At 36.3% G+C, this 21,404-nt stretch overlaps 26 non-coding genes across 26 annotated transcripts; all 26 read right to left on the bottom strand.

The window, feature by feature from the left end:
- Positions 1-713: 713 nt before the first annotated feature.
- On the bottom strand, positions 714-799 carry TRNAR-UCU (transfer RNA arginine (anticodon UCU)). The gene is given in 2 exon segments: positions 714-749; positions 763-799. It is a non-coding gene; the product is annotated as a tRNA-Arg (tRNA).
- Positions 800-1,270: 471 nt separating this feature from the next.
- TRNAR-UCU (transfer RNA arginine (anticodon UCU)) lies at positions 1,271-1,356 on the bottom strand. The gene is given in 2 exon segments: positions 1,271-1,306; positions 1,320-1,356. It is a non-coding gene; the product is annotated as a tRNA-Arg (tRNA).
- A 416-nt stretch (positions 1,357-1,772) lies between these two features.
- On the bottom strand, positions 1,773-1,858 carry TRNAR-UCU (transfer RNA arginine (anticodon UCU)). Its single transcript is given in 2 exon segments — positions 1,773-1,808; positions 1,822-1,858. It is a non-coding gene; the product is annotated as a tRNA-Arg (tRNA).
- A 1,029-nt stretch (positions 1,859-2,887) lies between these two features.
- Positions 2,888-2,973, bottom strand: TRNAR-UCU (transfer RNA arginine (anticodon UCU)). The gene is given in 2 exon segments: positions 2,888-2,923; positions 2,937-2,973. It is a non-coding gene; the product is annotated as a tRNA-Arg (tRNA).
- A 962-nt stretch (positions 2,974-3,935) lies between these two features.
- TRNAR-UCU (transfer RNA arginine (anticodon UCU)) lies at positions 3,936-4,021 on the bottom strand. Its single transcript is given in 2 exon segments — positions 3,936-3,971; positions 3,985-4,021. It is a non-coding gene; the product is annotated as a tRNA-Arg (tRNA).
- A 472-nt stretch (positions 4,022-4,493) lies between these two features.
- Positions 4,494-4,579, bottom strand: TRNAR-UCU (transfer RNA arginine (anticodon UCU)). Its single transcript is given in 2 exon segments — positions 4,494-4,529; positions 4,543-4,579. It is a non-coding gene; the product is annotated as a tRNA-Arg (tRNA).
- A 472-nt stretch (positions 4,580-5,051) lies between these two features.
- TRNAR-UCU (transfer RNA arginine (anticodon UCU)) lies at positions 5,052-5,138 on the bottom strand. Its single transcript is given in 2 exon segments — positions 5,052-5,087; positions 5,101-5,138. It is a non-coding gene; the product is annotated as a tRNA-Arg (tRNA).
- A 966-nt stretch (positions 5,139-6,104) lies between these two features.
- On the bottom strand, positions 6,105-6,190 carry TRNAR-UCU (transfer RNA arginine (anticodon UCU)). Its single transcript is given in 2 exon segments — positions 6,105-6,140; positions 6,154-6,190. It is a non-coding gene; the product is annotated as a tRNA-Arg (tRNA).
- Positions 6,191-7,776: 1,586 nt separating this feature from the next.
- TRNAR-UCU (transfer RNA arginine (anticodon UCU)) lies at positions 7,777-7,862 on the bottom strand. Its single transcript is given in 2 exon segments — positions 7,777-7,812; positions 7,826-7,862. It is a non-coding gene; the product is annotated as a tRNA-Arg (tRNA).
- Positions 7,863-8,333: 471 nt separating this feature from the next.
- Positions 8,334-8,419, bottom strand: TRNAR-UCU (transfer RNA arginine (anticodon UCU)). The gene is given in 2 exon segments: positions 8,334-8,369; positions 8,383-8,419. It is a non-coding gene; the product is annotated as a tRNA-Arg (tRNA).
- Positions 8,420-9,448: 1,029 nt separating this feature from the next.
- On the bottom strand, positions 9,449-9,534 carry TRNAR-UCU (transfer RNA arginine (anticodon UCU)). The gene is given in 2 exon segments: positions 9,449-9,484; positions 9,498-9,534. It is a non-coding gene; the product is annotated as a tRNA-Arg (tRNA).
- Positions 9,535-10,563: 1,029 nt separating this feature from the next.
- TRNAR-UCU (transfer RNA arginine (anticodon UCU)) lies at positions 10,564-10,649 on the bottom strand. The gene is given in 2 exon segments: positions 10,564-10,599; positions 10,613-10,649. It is a non-coding gene; the product is annotated as a tRNA-Arg (tRNA).
- Positions 10,650-11,121: 472 nt separating this feature from the next.
- TRNAR-UCU (transfer RNA arginine (anticodon UCU)) lies at positions 11,122-11,207 on the bottom strand. The gene is given in 2 exon segments: positions 11,122-11,157; positions 11,171-11,207. It is a non-coding gene; the product is annotated as a tRNA-Arg (tRNA).
- A 471-nt stretch (positions 11,208-11,678) lies between these two features.
- Positions 11,679-11,764, bottom strand: TRNAR-UCU (transfer RNA arginine (anticodon UCU)). Its single transcript is given in 2 exon segments — positions 11,679-11,714; positions 11,728-11,764. It is a non-coding gene; the product is annotated as a tRNA-Arg (tRNA).
- Positions 11,765-12,235: 471 nt separating this feature from the next.
- On the bottom strand, positions 12,236-12,321 carry TRNAR-UCU (transfer RNA arginine (anticodon UCU)). Its single transcript is given in 2 exon segments — positions 12,236-12,271; positions 12,285-12,321. It is a non-coding gene; the product is annotated as a tRNA-Arg (tRNA).
- A 472-nt stretch (positions 12,322-12,793) lies between these two features.
- On the bottom strand, positions 12,794-12,879 carry TRNAR-UCU (transfer RNA arginine (anticodon UCU)). Its single transcript is given in 2 exon segments — positions 12,794-12,829; positions 12,843-12,879. It is a non-coding gene; the product is annotated as a tRNA-Arg (tRNA).
- Positions 12,880-13,908: 1,029 nt separating this feature from the next.
- On the bottom strand, positions 13,909-13,994 carry TRNAR-UCU (transfer RNA arginine (anticodon UCU)). Its single transcript is given in 2 exon segments — positions 13,909-13,944; positions 13,958-13,994. It is a non-coding gene; the product is annotated as a tRNA-Arg (tRNA).
- Positions 13,995-15,023: 1,029 nt separating this feature from the next.
- On the bottom strand, positions 15,024-15,109 carry TRNAR-UCU (transfer RNA arginine (anticodon UCU)). The gene is given in 2 exon segments: positions 15,024-15,059; positions 15,073-15,109. It is a non-coding gene; the product is annotated as a tRNA-Arg (tRNA).
- Positions 15,110-15,581: 472 nt separating this feature from the next.
- Positions 15,582-15,667, bottom strand: TRNAR-UCU (transfer RNA arginine (anticodon UCU)). The gene is given in 2 exon segments: positions 15,582-15,617; positions 15,631-15,667. It is a non-coding gene; the product is annotated as a tRNA-Arg (tRNA).
- Positions 15,668-16,138: 471 nt separating this feature from the next.
- Positions 16,139-16,229, bottom strand: TRNAR-UCU (transfer RNA arginine (anticodon UCU)). Its single transcript is given in 2 exon segments — positions 16,139-16,174; positions 16,188-16,229. It is a non-coding gene; the product is annotated as a tRNA-Arg (tRNA).
- Positions 16,230-16,699: 470 nt separating this feature from the next.
- Positions 16,700-16,785, bottom strand: TRNAR-UCU (transfer RNA arginine (anticodon UCU)). Its single transcript is given in 2 exon segments — positions 16,700-16,735; positions 16,749-16,785. It is a non-coding gene; the product is annotated as a tRNA-Arg (tRNA).
- Positions 16,786-17,813: 1,028 nt separating this feature from the next.
- TRNAR-UCU (transfer RNA arginine (anticodon UCU)) lies at positions 17,814-17,899 on the bottom strand. Its single transcript is given in 2 exon segments — positions 17,814-17,849; positions 17,863-17,899. It is a non-coding gene; the product is annotated as a tRNA-Arg (tRNA).
- A 471-nt stretch (positions 17,900-18,370) lies between these two features.
- TRNAR-UCU (transfer RNA arginine (anticodon UCU)) lies at positions 18,371-18,456 on the bottom strand. Its single transcript is given in 2 exon segments — positions 18,371-18,406; positions 18,420-18,456. It is a non-coding gene; the product is annotated as a tRNA-Arg (tRNA).
- A 471-nt stretch (positions 18,457-18,927) lies between these two features.
- On the bottom strand, positions 18,928-19,013 carry TRNAR-UCU (transfer RNA arginine (anticodon UCU)). Its single transcript is given in 2 exon segments — positions 18,928-18,963; positions 18,977-19,013. It is a non-coding gene; the product is annotated as a tRNA-Arg (tRNA).
- A 1,030-nt stretch (positions 19,014-20,043) lies between these two features.
- On the bottom strand, positions 20,044-20,129 carry TRNAR-UCU (transfer RNA arginine (anticodon UCU)). The gene is given in 2 exon segments: positions 20,044-20,079; positions 20,093-20,129. It is a non-coding gene; the product is annotated as a tRNA-Arg (tRNA).
- A 471-nt stretch (positions 20,130-20,600) lies between these two features.
- TRNAR-UCU (transfer RNA arginine (anticodon UCU)) lies at positions 20,601-20,686 on the bottom strand. The gene is given in 2 exon segments: positions 20,601-20,636; positions 20,650-20,686. It is a non-coding gene; the product is annotated as a tRNA-Arg (tRNA).
- Positions 20,687-21,404: the final 718 nt, after the last annotated feature.

The raw sequence follows: 21,404 nt of genomic DNA, 5'->3' as shown, positions 1-21,404 counted from the left end.
ATTACATTGTAACTTGTGATCTAACTTTAAAAGGGACTTTCCAGTCAAAAACCGATCATTATATTGTTTATGTAGTATATGGATCTCCAATCTCCAATCATATTGTTATGAAAAGTTGAATGTAAATCCTAAATATTTGCAATTAAAACTAAAGAATGAATCTGGTGGGACTCGAGCCCACAACTTTTGAATAACTACAACCAAATAGAAGTCTAACGTGCTATCCATTGCACCACAGCGCTCCTGGCAGTTTATGTGCTTGGTTCGACTGTAGCACTTGTAGAATACATAGAGTGGCAAAGGAGTGTCAGATATTTACAATAGTTCTCCCAAATGCAAAAACAGCTATATCTGAGTCTTCCTCTTGCTGATATTTGGTGCAAGTCCTATTTTAAGTATGCGGATTTAGTGACATAATTTGTGGTACACAATTAAGGACTGTATGGAGACATTTTTTATGATGTTTTAGAATACATACCCCTCAATCTGAGCAAGACTAGTTGAGCTGAGACAAAAGTGTTTTCAAAACACCAATTGCTGGTTTAAAGGAATCTGAAATCACATTATAACTTGTAATCTAACTTTGAAAGGGACTTTCCAGTCAACAACCGATCATTATATTGTTTATGTAGTATAAGGATCTCCAATCTCCAATCATATTGTTATGAAAAGTTGAATTTAAATCTTAAATATTTGCATTTAAAACTGAAGAACAACTCTGGTGGGACTCAAACCCACAACCTTTGAATAACTACAACCAACTAGAAGTCCAACGCGCTATCCATTGCGCCACAGAGCCCCTGGTGGTTTTAGCGCTTGGTTCGACTGTAGCACTTGTAGAATACATAGAGTGGCAAAGGAGTGTCAGATATTTACAATAGTTCTCTGAAATGCAAAAACAGCTATATCCGAGTATTCCTCTTGCTGATATTTGGTGCAAGTCCTATTTTAAGTATGCGGATTTAGTGACATAATTTGTGGTACACAATTAAGGACTGTAGGGAGACATTTTTTATGATGTTTTAGAATACATACCCCTCATTCTGAGCAAGGCTAGTTGAGCTGAGACAAAAGTGTTTTCAAAACACGAATTACAGGTTTAAAGGAATCTGAAATTACATTGTAACTTGTGATCTAACTTTGAAAGGGACTTTCCAGTCAACAACCAATCATTATATTGTTTATGTAGTATAAGGATGTCCAATCTCCTATCATATTGTTATGAAAAGTTGAATGTAAATCTTAAATATTTGCATTTAAAACTGAAGAATGACTCTGGTGGGACTCGAACCCACAACCTTTGAATAACTTCAACCAACTAGAAGTCCAATGCGCTATCCATTGCGCCACAGAGCCCCTGGTGGTTTTAGCACTTGGTTCGACTGTAACACTTGTAGAATACATAGAGTGGCAAAGGAGTGTCAGATATTTACAATAGTTCTCCCAAATGCAAAAACAGCTATATCTGAGTCTTCCTCTTGCTGATATATGGTGCAAGTCCTACTTTAAGTATGCGGAATTAGTGACATAATTTGTGGTACACAATTAAGGACTGTAGGGAGACATTTTTTTATGATGTTTTAGAATACATACCACTCAATCTATAGTTGAGTAGAGACAAAAGTGTTTTCAAAACACGAATTACAGGTTTAAAGGAATCTGAAATAACATTGTAACTTGTGATCTAACTTTGAAAGGGACTTTCCAGTCAACAACCGATATTATGAAAAGTTGAATGTAAATCTTAAATATTTGCATTTAATACTGAAGAATGACTCTGGTGGGACTTGAACCCACAACCTTTGAATAACTACAACCAACTAGAAGTCCAATGCGCTATCCATTGCGCCACAGAGCACCTGGCGGTTTTAGCACTTGGTTCGACTGTAGCACTTGTAGAATACATAGAGTGGCAAAGGAGTGTCAGATATTTACAATAGTTCTCCCAAATGCAAAAACAGCTATATCTGAGTCTTCCTCTTGCTGATATATGGTGCAAGTCCTATTTTAAGTATGCGGATTTAGTGACATAATTTGTGGTACACAATTAAGGACTGTAGGGAGACATTTTTTTATGATGTTTTAGAATACATACCACTCAATCTAAGCAAGGCTAGTTGAGTAGAGACAAAAGTGTTTTCAAAACACCAATTACTGGTTTAAAGGAATCTGAAATTACATTGTAACTTGTGATCTAACTTTAAAAGGGACTTTCCAGTCAAAAACCGATCATTATATTGTTTATGTAGTATATGGATCTCCAATCTCCAATCATATTGTTATGAAAAGTTGAATGTAAATCCTAAATATTTGCAATTAAAACTAAAGAATGAATCTGGTGGGACTCGAACCCACAACTTTTGAATAACTACAACCAACTAGAAGTCTAACGTGCTATCCATTGCACCACAGCGCTCCTGGCAGTTTATGTGCTTGGTTCGACTGTAGCACTTGTAGAATACATAGAGTGGCAAAGGAGTGTCAGATATTTACAATAGTTCTCCCAAATGCAAAAACAGCTATATCTGAGTCTTCCTCTTGCTGATATTTGGTGCAAGTCCTATTTTAAGTATGCGGATTTAGTGACATAATTTGTGGTACACAATTAAGGACTGTATGGAGACATTTTTTATGATGTTTTAGAATACATACCCCTCAATCTGAGCAAGACTAGTTGAGCTGAGACAAAAGTGTTTTCAAAACACCAATTGCTGGTTTAAAGGAATCTGAAATCACATTATAACTTGTAATCTAACTTTGAAAGGGACTTTCCAGTCAACAACCGATCATTATATTGTTTATGTAGTATAAGGATCTCCAATCTCCAAGCATATTGTTATGAAAAGTTGAATGTAAATCTTAAATATTTGCATTTAAAACTGAAGAACGACGCTGGTGGGACTCGAACCCACAACCTTTGAAAAACTACAACCAACTAGAAGTCCAACGCGCTATCCATTGCGCCACAGAGCCCCTGGCAGTTTTAGCGCTTGGTTCGACTGTAGCACATGTAGAATACATAGAGTGGCAAAGGAGTGTCAGATATTTACAATAGTTCTCTGAAATGCAAAAACAGCTATATCCGAGTCTTCCTCTTGCTGATATTTGGTGCAAGTCCTATTTTAAGTATGCGGATTTAGTGACATAATTTGTGGTACACAATTAAGGACTGTAGGGAGACATTTTTTATGATGTTTTAGAATACATACCCCTCATTCTGAGCAAGGCTAGTTGAGCTGAGACAAAAGTGTTTTCAAAACACGAATTACAGGTTTAAAGGAATCTGAAATTACATTGTAACTTGTGATCTAACTTTGAAAGGGACTTTCCAGTCAACAACCAATCATTATATTGTTTATGTAGTATAAGGATGTCCAATCTCCTATCATATTGTTATGAAAAGTTGAATGTAAATCTTAAATATTTGCATTTAAGATTTACATTTATCCATTGCGCCACAGAGCCCCTGTGGTTTTAGCACTTGGTTTGACTGTAACACTTGTAGAATACATAGAGTGGCAAAGGAGTGTCAGATATTTACAATAGTTCTCCCAAATGCAAAAACAGCTATATCTGAGTCTTCCTCTTGCTGATATATGGTGCAAGTCCTACTTTAAGTATGCGGAATTAGTGACATAATTTGTAGTACACAATTAAGGACTGTAGGGAGACATTTTTTTATGATGTTTTAGAATACATACCACTCAATCTAAGCAAGGCTAGTTGAGTAGAGACAAAAGTGTTTCAAAACATGAATTACAGGTTTAAAGGAATCTGAAATAACATTGTAACTTGTGATCTAACTTTGAAAGGGACTTTCCAGTCAACAACCGATCATTATATTGTTTATGTAGTATAAGGATGTCCAATCTCCAATCATATTGTTATGAAAAGTTGAATGTAAATCTTAAATATTTGCATTTAATACTGAAGAATGACTCTGGTGGGACTCGAACCCACAACCTTTGAATAACTACAACCAACTAGAAGTCCAATGCGCTATCCATTGCGCCACAGAGCACCTGGTGGTTTTAGCACTTGGTTCGACTGTAGCACTTGTAAAATACATAGAGTGGCAAAGGAGTGTCAGATATTTACAATAGTTCTCCCAAATGCAAAAACAGCTATATCTGAGTCTTCCTCTTGCTGATATATGGTGCAAGTCCTATTTTAAGTATGCGGATTTAGTGACATAATTTGTGGTACACAATTAAGGACTGTAGGGAGACATTTTTTTATGATGTTTTAGAATACATACCACTCAATCTAAGCAAGGCTAGTTGAGTAGAGACAAAAGTGTTTTCAAAACACGAATTACAGGTTTAAAGGAATCTGAAATAACATTGTAACTTGTGATCTAACTTTGAAAGGGACTTTCCAGTCAACAACCGATCATTATATTGTTTATGTAGTATAAGGATGTCCAATCTCCAATCATATTGTTATGAAAAGTTGAATGTAAATCTTAAATATTTGCATTTAATACTGAAGAATGACTCTGGTGGGACTTGAACCCACAACCTTTGAATAACTACAACCAACTAGAAGTCCAATGCGCTATCCATTGCGCCACAGAGCACCTGGCGGTTTTAGCACTTGGTTCGACTGTAGCACTTGTAGAATACATAGAGTGGCAAAGGAGTGTCAGATATTTACAATAGTTCTCCCAAATGCAAAAACAGCTATATCTGAGTCTTCCTCTTGCTGATATATGGTGCAAGTCCTATTTTAAGTATGCGGATTTAGTGACATAATTTGTGGTACACAATTAAGGACTGTAGGGAGACATTTTTTTATGATGTTTTAGAATACATACCACTCAATCTAAGCAAGGCTATTTGAGTAGAGACAAAAGTGTTTTCAAAACACCAATTACTGGTTTAAAGGAATCTGAAATTACATTGTAACTTGTGATCTAACTTTAAAAGGGACTTTCCAGTCAACAACCGATCATTATATTGTTTATGTAGTATAAGGATGTCCAATCTCCAATCATATTGTTATGAAAAGTTGAATGTAAATCTTAAATATTTGCATTTGATACTGAAGAATGCCTCTGGTGGGACTCGAACCCACAACCTTTGAATAACTACAACCAACTAGAAGTCCAATGCGCTATCCATTGCGCCACAGAGAACCTGGCGGTTTTATCGCTTGGTTCGACTGTAGCACTTGTAGAATACATAGAGTGGAAAGGAGTGTCATATATTTACAATAGTTCTCTGAAATGCAAAAACAGCTATATCTGAGTCTGCAATTACACAATTAAGGACTGTATGGAGACATTTTTTATGATGTTTTAGAATACATACCCCTCAATCTGAGCAAGGCTAGTTGAGCAGAGACAAAAGTGTTTTCAAAACACCAATTACTGGTTTTAAGGAATCTGAAATTACATTGTAACTTGTGATCTAACTTTGAAAGGGACTTTCCAGTCAACAACCGATCATTATATTGTTTATGTAGTATTCGGATGTTCAATCTCCAATCATATTGTTATGAAAAGTTGAAAGTAAATCTTAAATATTTGCATTTAACACTGAAGAACGACTCTGGTGGGACTCGAGCCCACAACTTTTGAATAACCACAACCAACTAGAAGTCTAACGTGCTATCCATTGCACCACAGCGCTCCTGGCAGTTTATGTGCTTGGTTCGACTGTAGCACTTGTAGAATACGTAGAGTGGCAAAGGAGTGTCAGATATTTACAATAGTTCTCCCAAATGCAAAAACAGCTATATCTGAGTCTTCCTCTTGCTGATATTTGGTGCAAGTCCTATTTTAAGTATGCGGATTTAGTGACATAATTTGTGGTACACAATTAAGGACTGTATGGAGACATTTTTTATGATGTTTTAGAATACATACCCCTCAATCTGAGCAAGGCTAGTTGAGCAGAGACAAAAGTGTTTTCAAAACACCAATTACTGGTTTTAAGGAATCTGAAATTACATTGTAACTTGTGATCTAACTTTGAAAGGGACTTTCCAGTCAAAAACGGATCATTATATTGTTTATGTAGTATAAGGATGTCCAATCTCCAATCATATTGTTATGAAAAGTTGAATGTAAATCTTAAATATTTGCATTTAAAACTGAAGAACGACTCTGGTGGGACTCGAACCCACAACCTTTGAATAACTACAACCAACTAGAAGTCCAATGCGCTATCCATTGTGCCACAGAGCCCCTGGCGGTTTTAGCGCTTGGTTCGACTGTAGCACTTGTAGAATACATAGAGTGGCAAAGGAGTGTCAGATATTTACAATAGTTCTCCCAAATGCAAAAACAGCTATATCTGAGTCTTCCTCTTGCTGATATTTGGTGCAAGTCCTATTTTAAGTATGCGGATTTAGTGACATAATTTGTGGTACACAATTAAGGACTGTAGGGAGACATTTTTTTATGATGTTTTAGAATACATACCACTCAATCTAAGCAAGACTAGTTGAGTAGAGACAAAAGTGTTTTCAAAACACCAATTACTGGTTTAAAGGAATCTGAAATTACATTGTAACTTGTGATCTAACTTTAAAAGGGACTTTCCAGTCAAAAACCGATCATTATATTGTTTATGTAGTATATGGATCTCCAATCTCCAATCATATTGTTATGAAAAGTTGAATGTAAATCCTAAATATTTGCAATTAAAACTAAAGAATGAATCTGGTGGGACTCGAGCCCACAACTTTTGAATAACTACAACCAACTAGAAGTCTAACGTGCTATCCATTGCACCACAGCGCTCCTGGCAGTTTATGTGCTTGGTTCGACTGTAGCACTTGTAGAATACATAGAGTGGCAAAGGAGTGTCAGATATTTACAAAAGTTCTCCCAAATGCAAAAACAGCTATATCTGAGTCTTTCTCTTGCTGATATTTGGTGCAAGTCCTATTTTAAGTATGCGGATTTAGTGACATAATTTGTGGTACACAATTAAGGACTGTATGGAGACATTTTTTATGATGTTTTAGAATACATACCCCTCAATCTGAGCAAGGCTAGTTGAGCAGAGACAAAAGTGTTTTCAAAACACCAATTACTGGTTTTAAGGAATCTGAAATTACATTGTAACTTGTGATCTAACTTTGAAAGGGACTTTCCAGTCAAAAACGGATCATTATATTGTTTATGTAATATATGGATCTCCAATCTCCAATCATATTGTTATGAAAAGTTGAATGTAAATCCTAAATATTTGCAATTAAAACTAAAGAATGAATCTGGTGGGACTCGAGCCCACAACTTTTGAATAACCACAACCAACTAGAAGTCTAACGTGCTATCCATTGCACCACAGCGCTCCTGGCAGTTTATGTGCTTGGTTCGACTGTAGCACTTGTAGAATACATAGAGTGGCAAAGGAGTGTCAGATATTTACAATAGTTCTCCCAAATGCAAAAACAGCTATATCTGAGTCTTCCTCTTGCTGATATTTGGTGCAAGTCCTAATTTAAGTATGCGGATTTAGTGACATAATTTGTGGTACACAATTAAGGACTGTATGGAGACATTTTTTATGATGTTTTAGAATACATACCCCTCAATCTGAGCAAGGCTAGTAGAGCAGAGACAAAAGTGTTTTCAAAACACCAATTACTGGTTTTAAGGAATCTGAAATTACATTGTAACTTGTGATCTAACTTTGAAAGGGACTTTCCAGTCAAAAACGGATCATTATATTGTTTATGTAGTATAAGGATGTCCAGTCTCCAATCATATTGTTATGAAAAGTTGAATGTAAATCTTAAATATTTGCATTTAAAACTGAAGAACGACTCTGGTGGGACTCGAACCCACAACCTTTGAATAACTACAACCAACTAGAAGTCCAATGCGCTATCCATTGTGCCACAGAGCCCCTGGCGGTTTTTGCGCTTGGTTCGACTGTAGCACTTGTAGAATACATAGAGTGGCAAAGGAGTGTCAGATATTTACAATAGTTCTCCCAAATGCAAAAACAGCTATATCTGAGTCTTCCTCTTGCTGATATTTGGTGCAAGTCCTATTTTAAGTATGCGGATTTAGTGACATAATTTGTGGTACACAATTAAGGACTGTATGGAGACATTTTTTATGATGTTTTAGAATACATACCCCTCATTCTGAGCAAGGCTAGTTGAGCTGAGACAAAAGTGTTTTCCAAACACCAATTACTGGTTTAAAGGAATCTGAAATCACATTATAACTTGTAATCTAACTTTGAAAGGGACTTTCCAGTCAACAACCGATCATTATATTGTTTATGTAGTATAAGGATCTCCAATCTCCAATCATATTGTTATGAAAACTTGAATGTAAATCTTAAATATTTGCATTTAAAACTGAAGTACAACTCTGGTGGGACTCGAACCCACAACCTTTGAATAACTACAACCAACTAGAAGTCCAACGCGCTATCCATTGCGCCACAGAGCCCCTGGTGGTTTTAGCGCTTGGTTCGACTGTAGCACTTGTAGAATACATAGAGTGGCAAAGGAGTGTCAGATATTTACAATAGTTCTCCCAAATGCAAAAACAGCTATATCTGAGTCTTCCTCTTGCTGATATTTGGTGCAAGTCCTATTTTAAGTATGCGGAATTAGTGGCATAATTTGTGGTACACAATTAAGGACTGTAGGGAGACATTTTTTTATGATGTTTTAGAATACATACCACTCAATCTAAGCAAGGCTAGTTGAGTAGAGACAAAAGTGTTTTCAAAACACCAATTACTGGTTTAAAGGAATCTGAAATTACATTGTAACTTGTGATCTAACTTTGAAAGGGACTTTCCAGTCAACAACCGATCATTATATTGTTTATGTAGTATTCGGATGTTCAATCTCCAATCATATTGTTATGAAAAGTTGAATGTAAATCCTAAATATTTGCAATTAAAACTAAAGAATGAATCTGGTGGGACTCGAGCCCACAACTTTTGAATAACTACAACCAACTAGAAGTCTAACGTGCTATCCATTGCACCACAGCGCTCCTGGCAGTTTATGTGCTTGGTTCGACTGTAGCACTTGTAGAATACATAGAGTGGCAAAGGAGTGTCAGATATTTACAAAAGTTCTCCCAAATGCAAAAACAGCTATATCTGAGTCTTTCTCTTGCTGATATTTGGTGCAAGTCCTATTTTAAGTATGCGGATTTAGTGACATAATTTGTGGTACACAATTAAGGACTGTATGGAGACATTTTTTATGATGTTTTAGAATACATACCCCTCAATCTGAGCAAGGCTAGTTGAGCAGAGACAAAAGTGTTTTCAAAACACCAATTACTGGTTTTAAGGAATCTGAAATTACATTGTAACTTGTGATCTAACTTTGAAAGGGACTTTCCAGTCAAAAACGGATCATTATATTGTTTATGTAGTATAAGGATGTCCAATCTCCAATCATATTGTTATGAAAAGTTGAATGTAAATCTTAAATATTTGCATTTAAAACTGAAGAACGACTCTGGTGGGACTCGAACCCACAACCTTTGAATAACTACAACCAACTAGAAGTCCAATGCGCTATCCATTGCGCCACAGAGCCCCTGGCGGTTTTAGCGCTTGGTTCGACTGTAGCACTTGTAGAATACATAGAGTGGCAAAGGAGTGTCAGATATTTACAATAGTTCTCCCAAATGCAAAAACAGCTATATCTGAGTCTTCCTCTTGCTGATATTTGGTGCAAGTCCTATTTTAAGTATGCGGATTTAGTGACATAATTTGTGGTACACAATTAAGGACTGTAGGGAGACATTTTTTTATGATGTTTTAGAATACATACCACTCAATCTAAGCAAGGCTAGTTGAGTAGAGACAAAAGTGTTTTCAAAACACCAATTACTGGTTTAAAGGAATCTGAAATTACATTGTAACTTGTGATCTAACTTTAAAAGGGACTTTCCAGTCAAAAACCGATCATTATATTGTTTATGTAGTATATGGATCTCCAATCTCCAATCATATTGTTATGAAAAGTTGAATGTAAATCCTAAATATTTGCAATTAAAACTAAAGAATGAATCTGGTGGGACTCGAGCCCACAACTTTTGAATAACTACAACCAACTAGAAGTCTAACGTGCTATCCATTGCACCACAGCGCTCCTGGCAGTTTATGTGCTTGGTTCGACTGTAGCACTTGTAGAATACATAGAGTGGCAAAGGAGTGTCAGATATTTACAAAAGTTCTCCCAAATGCAAAAACAGCTATATCTGAGTCTTTCTCTTGCTGATATTTGGTGCAAGTCCTATTTTAAGTATGCGGATTTAGTGACATAATTTGTGGTACACAATTAAGGACTGTATGGAGACATTTTTTATGATGTTTTAGAATACATACCCCTCAATCTGAGCAAGGCTAGTTGAGCAGAGACAAAAGTGTTTTCAAAACACCAATTACTGGTTTTAAGGAATCTGAAATTACATTGTAACTTGTGATCTTACTTTGAAAGGGACTTTCCAGTCAAAAACGGATCATTATATTGTTTATGTAGTATAAGGATGTCCAATCTCCAATCATATTGTTATGAAAAGTTGAATGTAAATCTTAAATATTTGCATTTAAAACTGAAGAACGACTCTGGTGGGACTCGAACCCACAACCTTTGAATAACTACAACCAACTAGAAGTCCAATGCGCTATCCATTGTGCCACAGAGCCCCTGGCGGTTTTAGTGCTTGGTTCGACTGTAGCACTTGTAGAATACATAGAGTGGCAAAGGAGTGTCAGATATTTACAATAGTTCTCCCAAATGCAAAAACAGCTATATCTGAGTCTTCCTCTTGCTGATATTTGGTGCAAGTCCTATTTTAAGTATGCGGATTTAGTGACATAATTTGTGGTACACAATTAAGGACTGTATGGAGACATTTTTTATGATGTTTTAGAATACATACCCCTCATTCTGAACAAGGCTAGTTGAGCTGAGACAAAAGTGTTTTCAAAACACCAATTACTGGTTTAAAGGAATCTGAAATCACATTATAACTTGTAATCTAACTTTGAAAGGGACTTTCCAGTCAACAACCGATCATTATATTGTTTATGTAGTATAAGGATCTCCAATCTCCAATCATATTGTTATGAAAAGATGAAGTGTAAATCTTAAATATTTGCATTTAAAACTGAAGAACAACTCTGGTGGGACTCGAGCCCACAACCTTTGAATAACTACAACCAACTAGAAGTCCAACGCGCTATCCATTGCGCCACAGAGCCCCTGGCGGTTTTAGCGCTTGGTTCGACTGTAGCACTTGTAGAATACATAGAGTGGCAAAGGAGTGTCAGATATTTACAATAGTTCTCTGAAATGCAAAAACAGCTATATCCGAGTCTTCCTCTTGCTGATATTTGTTGCAAGTCCTATTTTAAGTATGCGGATTTAGTGACATAATTTGTGGTACACAATTAAGGACTGTAGGGAGACATTTTTTATGATGTTTTAGAAAACATACCCCTCATTCTGAGCAAGGCTAGTTGAGCTGAGACAAAAGTGTTTTCAAAACACCAACTACTGGTCTAAAGGAATCTGAAATCACATTATAACTTGTAATCTAACTTTGAAAGGGACTTTCCAGTCAACAACCGATCATTATATTGTTTATGTAGTATAAGGATCTCCAATCTCCAATCATATTGATATGAAAAGTTGAATGTAAATCTTAAATATTTGCATTTAAAACTGAAGAACGACTCTGGTGGGACTCGAACCCACAACCTTTGAATAACTACAACCAACGAGAAGTCCAATGCGCTATCCATTGTGCCACAGAGCCCCTGGCGGTTTTAGCGCTTGGTTCGACTGTAGCACTTGTAGAATACATAGAGTGGCAAAGGAGTGTCAGATATTTACAATAGTTCTCCCAAATGCAAAAACAGCTATATCTGAGTCTTCCTCTTGCTGATATTTGGTGCAAGTCCTATTTTAAGTATGCGGATTTAGTGACATAATTTGTGGTACACAATTAAGGACTGTATGGAGACATTTTTTATGATGTTTTAGAATACATACCCCTCATTCTGAGCAAGGCTAGTTGAGCTGAGACAAAAGTGTTTTCCAAACACCAATTACTGGTTTAAAGGAATCTGAAATCACATTATAACTTGTAATCTAACTTTGAAAGGGACTTTCCAGTCAACAACCGATCATTATATTGTTTATGTAGTATAAGGATCTCCAATCTCCAATCATATTGTTATGAAAACTTGAATGTAAATCTTAAATATTTGCATTTAAAACTGAAGTACAACTCTGGTGGGACTCGAACCCACAACCTTTGAATAACTACAACCAACTAGAAGTCCAACGTGCTATCCATTGCGCCACAGAGCCCCTGGTGGTTTTAGCGCTTGGTTCGACTGTAGCACTTGTAGAATACATAGAGTGGCAAAGGAGTGTCAGATATTTACAATAGTTCTCCCAAATGCAAAAACAGCTATATCTGAGTCTTCCTCTTGCTGATATTTGGTGCAAGTCCTATTTTAAGTATGCGGAATTAGTGGCATAATTTGTGGTACACAATTAAGGACTGTAGGGAGACATTTTTTTATGATGTTTTAGAATACATACCACTCAATCTAAGCAAGGCTAGTTGAGTAGAGACAAAAGTGTTTTCAAAACACCAATTACTGGTTTAAAGGAATCTGAAATTACATTGTAACTTGTGATCTAACTTTGAAAGGGACTTTCCAGTCAACAACCGATCATTATATTGTTTATGAAGTATTCGGATGTTCAATCTCCAATCATATTGTTATGAAAAGTTGAAAGTAAATCTTAAATATTTGCATTTAACACTGAAGAACGACTCTGGTGGGACTCGAACCCACAACCTTTGAATAACTACAACCAACTAGAAGTCCAAAGCGCTATCCATTGGGCCACAGAGCCCCTGGCGGTTTTAGCACTTGGTTCGAATGTAGCACTTGTAGAATACATAGAGTGGCAAAGGAGTGTCAGATATTTACAATAGTTCTCCCAAATGCAAAAACAGCTATATCTGAGTTTTCCTCTTGCTGATATATGGTGCAAGTCCTATTTTAAGTATGCGGATTTAGTGACATAATTTGTGGTACACAATTAAGGACTGTAGGGAGACATTTTTTTATGATGTTTTAGAATACATACCACTCAATCTAAGCAAGGCTAGTTGAGTAGAGACAAAAGTGTTTTCAAAACACCAATTACTGGTTTAAAGGAATCTGAAATAACATTGTAACTTGTGATCTAACTTTAAAAGGGACTTTCCAGTCAAAAACCGATCATTATATTGTTTATGTAGTATATGGATCTCCAATCTCCAATCATATTGTTATGAAAAGTTGAATGTAAATCCTAAATATTTGCAATTAAAACTAAAGAATGAATCTGGTGGGACTCGAGCCCACAACTTTTGAATAACTACAACCAACTAGAAGTCTAACGTGCTATCCATTGCACCACAGCGCTCCTGGCAGTTTATGTGCTTGGTTCGACTGTAGCACTTGTAGAATACATAGAGTGGCAAAGGAGTGTCAGATATTTACAAAAGTTCTCCCAAATGCAAAAACAGCTATATCTGAGTCTTTCTCTTGCTGATATTTGGTGCAAGTCCTATTTTAAGTATGCGGATTTAGTGACATAATTTGTGGTACACAATTAAGGACTGTATGGAGACATTTTTTATGATGTTTTAGAATACATACCCCTCAATCTGAGCAAGGCTAGTTGAGCAGAGACAAAAGTGTTTTCAAAACACCAATTACTGGTTTTAAGGAATCTGAAATTACATTGTAACTTGTGATCTAACTTTGAAAGGGACTTTCCAGTCAAAAACGGATCATTATATTGTTTATGTAGTATAAGGATGTCCAATCTCCAATCATATTGTTATGAAAAGTTGAATGTAAATCTTAAATATTTGCATTTAAAACTGAAGAACGACTCTGGTGGGACTCGAACCCACAACCTTTGAATAACTACAACCAACTAGAAGTCCAATGCGCTATCCATTGCGCCACAGAGCCCCTGGCGGTTTTAGCGCTTGGTTCGACTGTAGCACTTGTAGAATACATAGAGTGGCAAAGGAGTGTCAGATATTTACAATAGTTCTCCCAAATGCAAAAACAGCTATATCTGAGTCTTCCTCTTGCTGATATTTGGTGCAAGTCCTATTTTAAGTATGCGGATTTAGTGACATAATTTGTGGTACACAATTAAGGACTGTAGGGAGACATTTTTTTATGATGTTTTAGAATACATACCACTCAATCTAAGCAAGGCTAGTTGAGTAGAGACAAAAGTGTTTTCAAAACACCAATTACTGGTTTAAAGGAATCTGAAATTACATTGTAACTTGTGATCTACCTTTAAAAGGGACTTTCCAGTCAAAAACCGATCATTATATTGTTTATGTAGTATATGGATCTCCAATCTCCAATCATATTGTTATGAAAAGTTGAATGTAAATCCTAAATATTTGCAATTAAAACTAAAGAATGAATCTGGTGGGACTCGAGCCCACAACTTTTGAAAAACTACAACCAACTAGAAGTCTAACGTGCTATCCATTGCACCACAGCGCTCCTGGCAGTTTATGTGCTTGGTTCGACTGTAGCACTTGTAGAATACATAGAGTGGCAAAGGAGTGTCAGATATTTACAAAAGTTCTCCCAAATGCAAAAACAGCTATATCTGAGTCTTTCTCTTGCTGATATTTGGTGCAAGTCCTATTTTAAGTATGCGGATTTAGTGACATAATTTGTGGTACACAATTAAGGACTGTATGGAGACATTTTTTATGATGTTTTAGAATACATACCCCTCAATCTGAGCAAGGCTAGTTGAGCAGAGACAAAAGTGTTTTCAAAACACCAATTACTGGTTTTAAGGAATCTGAAATTACATTGTAACTTGTGATCTAACTTTGAAAGGGACTTTCCAGTCAAAAACGGATCATTATATTGTTTATGTAGTATAAGGATGTCCAATCTCCAATCATATTGTTATGAAAAGTTGAATGTAAATCTTAAATATTTGCATTTAAAACTGAAGAACGACTCTGGTGGGACTCGAACCCACAAGCTTTGAATAACTACAACCAACTAGAAGTCCAATGCGCTATCCATTGTGCCACAGAGCCCCTGGCGGTTTTAGTGCTTGGTTCGACTGTAGCACTTGTAGAATACATAGAGTGGCAAAGGAGTGTCAGATATTTACAATAGTTCTCCCAAATGCAAAAACAGCTATATCTGAGTCTTCCTCTTGCTGATATTTGGTGCAAGTCCTATTTTAAGTATGCGGATTTAGTGACATAATTTGTGGTACACAATTAAGGACTGTATGGAGACATTTTTTATGATGTTTTAGAATACATACCCCTCATTCTGAACAAGGCTAGTTGAGCTGAGACAAAAGTGTTTTCAAAACACCAATTACTGGTTTAAAGGAATCTGAAATCACATTATAACTTGTAATCTAACTTTGAAAGGGACTTTCCAGTCAACAACTAGATCATTATATTGTTTATGTAGTATAAGGATCTCCAATCTCCAATCATATTGTTATGAAAAGATGAATGTAAATCTTAAATATTTGCATTTAAAACTGAAGAACAACTCTGGTGGGACTCGAGCCCACAACCTTTGAATAGCTACAACCAACTAGAAGTCCAACGCGCTATCCATTGCGCCACAGAGCCCCTGGCGGTTTTAGCGCTTGGTTCGACTGTAGCACTTGTAGAATACATAGAGTGGCAAAGGAGTGTCAGATATTTACAATAGTTCTCTGAAATGCAAAAACAGCTATATCCGAGTCTTCCTCTTGCTGATATTTGTTGCAAGTCCTATTTTAAGTATGCGGATTTAGTGACATAATTTGTGGTACACAATTAAGGACTGTAGGGAGACATTTTTTATGATGTTTTAGAATACATACCCCTCATTCTGAGCAAGGCTAGTTGAGCTGAGACAAAAGTGTTTTCAAAACACCAACTACTGGTCTAAAGGAATCTGAAATCACATTATAACTTGTAATCTAACTTTGAAAGGGACTTTCCAGTCAACAACCGATCATTATATTGTTTATGTAGTATAAGGATCTCCAATCTCCAATCATATTGATATGAAAAGTTGAAAGTAAATCTTAAATATTTGCATTTAACACTGAAGAACGACTCTGGTGGGACTCGAACCCACAACCTTTGAATAACTACAACCAGCTAGAAGTCCAATGCGCTATTCAATCCATTGTGCCACAGAGCCCCTGGTGGTTTTAGCACTTGGTTCGACTGTAGCACTTGTAGAATACATAGAGTGGCAAAGGAGTGTCAGATATTTACAATAGTTCTCCCAAATGCAAAACAGCTATATCTGAGTCTTCCTCTTGCTGATATTTGGTGCAAGTCCTATTTTAAGTATGCGGATTTAGTGACATAATTTGTGGTACACAATTAAGGACTGTAGGGAGACATTTTTTATGATGTTTTAGAATACATACCCCTCAATCTGAGCAAGGCTAGTTGAGCTGAGACAAAAGTGTTTTCAAAACACGAATTACAGGTTTAAAGGAATCTGAAATAACATTGTAACTTGTGATCTAACTTCGAAAGGGACTTTCCAGTCAACAACCGATCATTATATTGTTTATGTAGTATAAGGATGTCCAATCTCCAATCATATTGTTATGAAAAGTTGAATGTAAATCTTAAATACTTGCATTTAATACTGAAGAACGACTCTGGTGGGACTCGAACCCACAACCTTTGAATAACTACACCCAACTAGAAGTCCAATGCGCTATCCATTGCGCCACAGAGCCCCTGGCGGTTTTAGCGCTTGGTTCGACTGTAGCACTTGTAGAATACATAGAGTGGCAAAGGAGTGTCAGATATTTACAATAGTTCTCCCAAATGCAAAAACAGCTATATCTGAGTCTTCCTCTTGCTGATATATGGTGCAAGTCCTATTTTAAGTATGCAGATTTAGTGACATAATTTGTGGTACACAATTAAGGACTGTATGGAGACATTTTTTATGATGTTTTAGAATACATACCCCTCAATCTGAGCAAGGCTAGTTGAGCAGAGACAAAAGTGTTTTCAAAACACCAATTACTGGTTTTAAGGAATCTGAAATTACATTGTAACTTGTGGTCTAACTTTGAAAGGGACTTTCCAGTCAACAACCGATCATTATATTGTTTATGTAGTATAAGGATCTCCAATCTCCAATCATATTGTTATGAAAAGTTGAATGTAAATCCTAAATATTTGCAATTAAAACTAAAGAATGAATCTGGTGGGACTCGAGCCCACAACTTTTGAATAACTACAACCAACTAGAAGTCTAACGTGCTATCCCTTGCACCACAGCGCTCCTGGCAGTTTATGTGCTTGGTTCGACTGTAGCACTTGTAGAATACATAGAGTGGCAAAGGAGTGTCAGATATTTACAATAGTTCTCCCAAATGCAAAAACAGCTATATCTGAGTCTTCCTCTTGCTGATATTTGGTGCAAGTCCTATTTTAAGTATGCGGATTTAGTGACATAATTTGTGGTACACAATTAAGGACTGTATGGAGACATTTTTTATGATGTTTTAGAATACATACCCCTCAATCTGAGCAAGGCTAGTTGAGCAGAGACAAAAGTGTTTTCAAAACACCAATTACTGGTTTTAAGGAATCTAAAATTACATTGTAACTTGTTATCTAACTTTGAAAGGGACTTTCCAGTCAAAAACGGATCATTATATTCTTTATGTAGTATAAGGATGTCCAATCTCCAATCATATTGTTATGAAAAGTTGAATGTAAATCTTAAATATTTGCATTTAAAACTGAAGAACGACTCTGGTGGGACTCGAACCCACAACCTTTGAATAACTACAACCAACTAGAAGTCCAATGCGCTATCCATTGTGCCACAGAGCCCCTGGTGGTTTTAGCGCTTGGTTCGACTGTAGCACTTGTAGAATACATAGAGTGGCAAAGGAGTGTAAGATATTTACAATAGTTCTCCCAAATGCAAAAACAGCTATATCTGAGTCTTCCTCTTGTTGATATTTGGTGCAAGTCCTATTTTAAGTATGCGGATTTAGTGACATAATTTGTGGTACACAATTAAGGACTGTATGGAGACATTTTTTATGATGTTTTAGAATACATACCCCTCATTCTGAGCAAGGCTAGTTGAGCTGAGACAAAAGTGTTTTCAAAACACCAATTACTGGTTTAAAGGAATCTGAAATCACATTATAACTTGTAATCTAACTTTGAAAGGGACTTTCCAGTCAACAACCGATCATTATATTGTTTATGTTGTATAAGGATCTCCAATCTCCAATCATATTGTTATGAAAACTTGAATGTAAATCTTAAATATTTGCATTTAAAACTGAAGAACAACTCTGGTGGGACTCGAACCCACAACCTTTGAATAACTACAACCAACTAGAAGTCCAACGCGCTATCTATTGCGCCACAGAGCCCCTGGCGGTTTTAGCGCTTGGTTCGACTGTAGCACTTGTAGAATACATAGAGTGGCAAAGGAGTGTCAGATATTTACAATAGTTCTCCCAAATGCAAAAACAGCTATATCTGAGTCTTCCTCTTGCTGATATTTGGTGCAAGTCCTATTTTAAGTATGCGGATTTAGTGACATAATTTGTGGTACACAATTAAGGACTGTAGGGAGACATTTTTTATGATGTTTTAGAATACATACCCCTCAATCTGAGCAAGGCTAGTTGAGCTGAGACAAAAGTGTTTGCAAAACACGAATTACAGGTTTAAAGGAATCTGAAATAACATTGTAACTTGTGATCTAACTTTGAAAGGGACTTTCCAGTCAACAACCGATCATTATATTGTTTATGTAGTATAAGGATGTCCAATCTTCAATCATATTGTTATGAAAAGTTGAATGTAAATCTTAAATATTTGCATTTAATACTGAAGAACGACTCTGGTGGGACTCGAACCCACAACCTTTGAATAACTACAACCAACTAGAAGTCCAATGCGCTATCCATTACGCCACAGAGCCCCTGGCGGTTTTAACACTTGGTTCGACTGTAGCACTTGTAGAATACATAGAGTGGCAAAGGAGTGTCAGATATTTACAATAGTTCTCCCAAATGCAAAAACAGCTATATCTGAGTCTTCCTCTAGCTGATATATGGTGCAAGTCCTATTTTAAGTATGCACATTTAGTGACATAATTTGTGGTACACAATTAAGGACTGTAGGGAGACATTTTTTTATGATGTTTTAGAATACATACCACTCAATCTAAGCAAGGCTAGTTGAGTAGAGACAAAAGTGTTTTCAAAACACCAATTACTGGTTTAAAGGAATCTGAAATTACATTGTAACTTGTGATCTAACTTTAAAAGGGACTTTCCAGTCAAAAACCGATCATTATATTGTTTATGTAGTATATGGATCTCCAATTTCCAATCATATTGTTATGAAAAGTTGAATGTAAATCCTAAATATTTGCAATTAAAACTAAAGAATGAATCTGGTGGGACTCGAGCCCACAACTTTTGAATAACTACAACCAACTAGAAGTCTAACATGCTATCCATTGCACCACAGCGCTCCTGGCAGTTTATGTGCTTGGTTCGACTGTAGCACTTGTAGAATACATAGAGTGGCAAAGGAGTGTCAGATATTTACAATAGTTCTCCCAAATGCAAAAACAGCTATATCTGAGTCTTCCTCTTGCTGATATATGGTGCAAGTCCTATTTTAAGTATGCGGAATTAGTGGCATAATTTGTGGTACACAATTAAGGACTGTAGGGAGACATTTTTTTATGGTGTTTTAGAATACATACCACTCAATCTAAGCAAGGCTAGTTGAGTAGAGACAAAAGTGTTTTCAAAACACCAATTACTGGTTTAAAGGAATCTGAAATTACATTGTAACTTGTGATCTAACTTTGAAAGGGACTTTCCAGTCAACAACCGATCATTATATTGTTTATGTAGTATTTGGATGTTCAATCTCCAATCATATTGTTATGAAAAGTTGAAAGTAAATCTTAAATATTTGCATTTAACACTGAAGAACAACTCTGGTGGGACTCGAACCCACAACCTTTGAATAACTACAACCAACTAGAAGTCCAAAGCGCTATCCATTGCGCCACAGAGCCCCTAGCGGTTTTAGCACTTGGTTCGACTGTAGCACTTGTAGAATACATAGAGTGGCAAAGGAGTGTCAGATATTTACAATAGTTCTCCCAAATGCAAAAACAGCTATATCTGAGTCTTCCTCTTGCTGATATTTGGTGCAAGTCCTATTTTAAGTATGCGGATTTAGTGACATAATTTGTGGTACACAATTAAGGACTGTATGGAGACATTTTTTATGATGTTTTAGAATACATACCCCTCAATCTGAGCAAGGCTAGTTGAGCTGAGACAAAAGTGTTTTCAAAACACGAATTACAGGTTTAAAGGAATCTGAAATAACATTGTAACTGGTGATCTAACTTTGAAAGGGACTTTCCAGTCAACAACCGATCATTATATTGTTTATGTAGTATAAGGATGTCCAATCTCCAATCATATTGTTATGAAAAGTTGAATGTAAATCTTAAATACTTGCATTTAATACTGAAGAAAGACTCTGGTGGGACTCGAACCCACAACCTTTGAATAACTACACCCAACTAGAAGTCCAATGCGCTATCCATTGCGCCACATAGCCCCTGGCGGTTTTAGCGCTTGGTTCGACTGTAGCACTTGTAGAATACATAGAGTGGCAAAGGAGTGTCAGATATTTACAATAGTTCTCCCAAATGCAAAAACAGCTATATCTGAGTCTTCCTCTTGCTGATATATGGTGCAAGTCCTATTTTAAGTATGCGGATTTAGTGACATAATTTGTGGTACACAATTAAGGACTGTATGGAGACATTTTTTATGATGTTTTAGAATACATACCCCTCAATCTGAGCAAGGCTAGTTGAGCAGAGACAAAAGTGTTTTCAAAACACCAATTACTGGTTTTAAGGAATCTGAAATTACATTGTAACTTGTGGTCTAACTTTGAAAGGGACTTTCCAGTCAACAACCGATCATTATATTGTTTATGTAGTATAAGGATCTCCAATCTCCAATCATATTGTTATGAAAAGTTGAATGTAAATCCTAAATATTTGCAATTAAAACTAAAGAATGAATCTGGTGGGACTCGAGCCCACAACTTTTGAATAACTACAACCAACTAGAAGTCTAACGTGCTATCCCTTGCGCCACAGCGCTCCTGGCAGTTTATGTGCTTGGTTCGACTGTAGCACTTGTAGAATACATAGAGTGGCAAAGGAGTGTCAGATATTTACAATAGTTCTCCCAAATGCAAAAACAGCTATATCTGAGTCTTCCTCTTGCTGATATTTGGTGCAAGTCCTATTTTAAGTATGCGG

This window comes from Taudactylus pleione, unplaced genomic scaffold, assembly GCF_031769625.1.
Source record: "Taudactylus pleione unplaced genomic scaffold, aTauple2 ptg000070l, whole genome shotgun sequence".
Taxonomy (NCBI): domain Eukaryota; kingdom Metazoa; phylum Chordata; class Amphibia; order Anura; family Myobatrachidae; genus Taudactylus; species Taudactylus pleione.
This window is presented reverse-complemented; position numbering and strand designations above follow the sequence as displayed.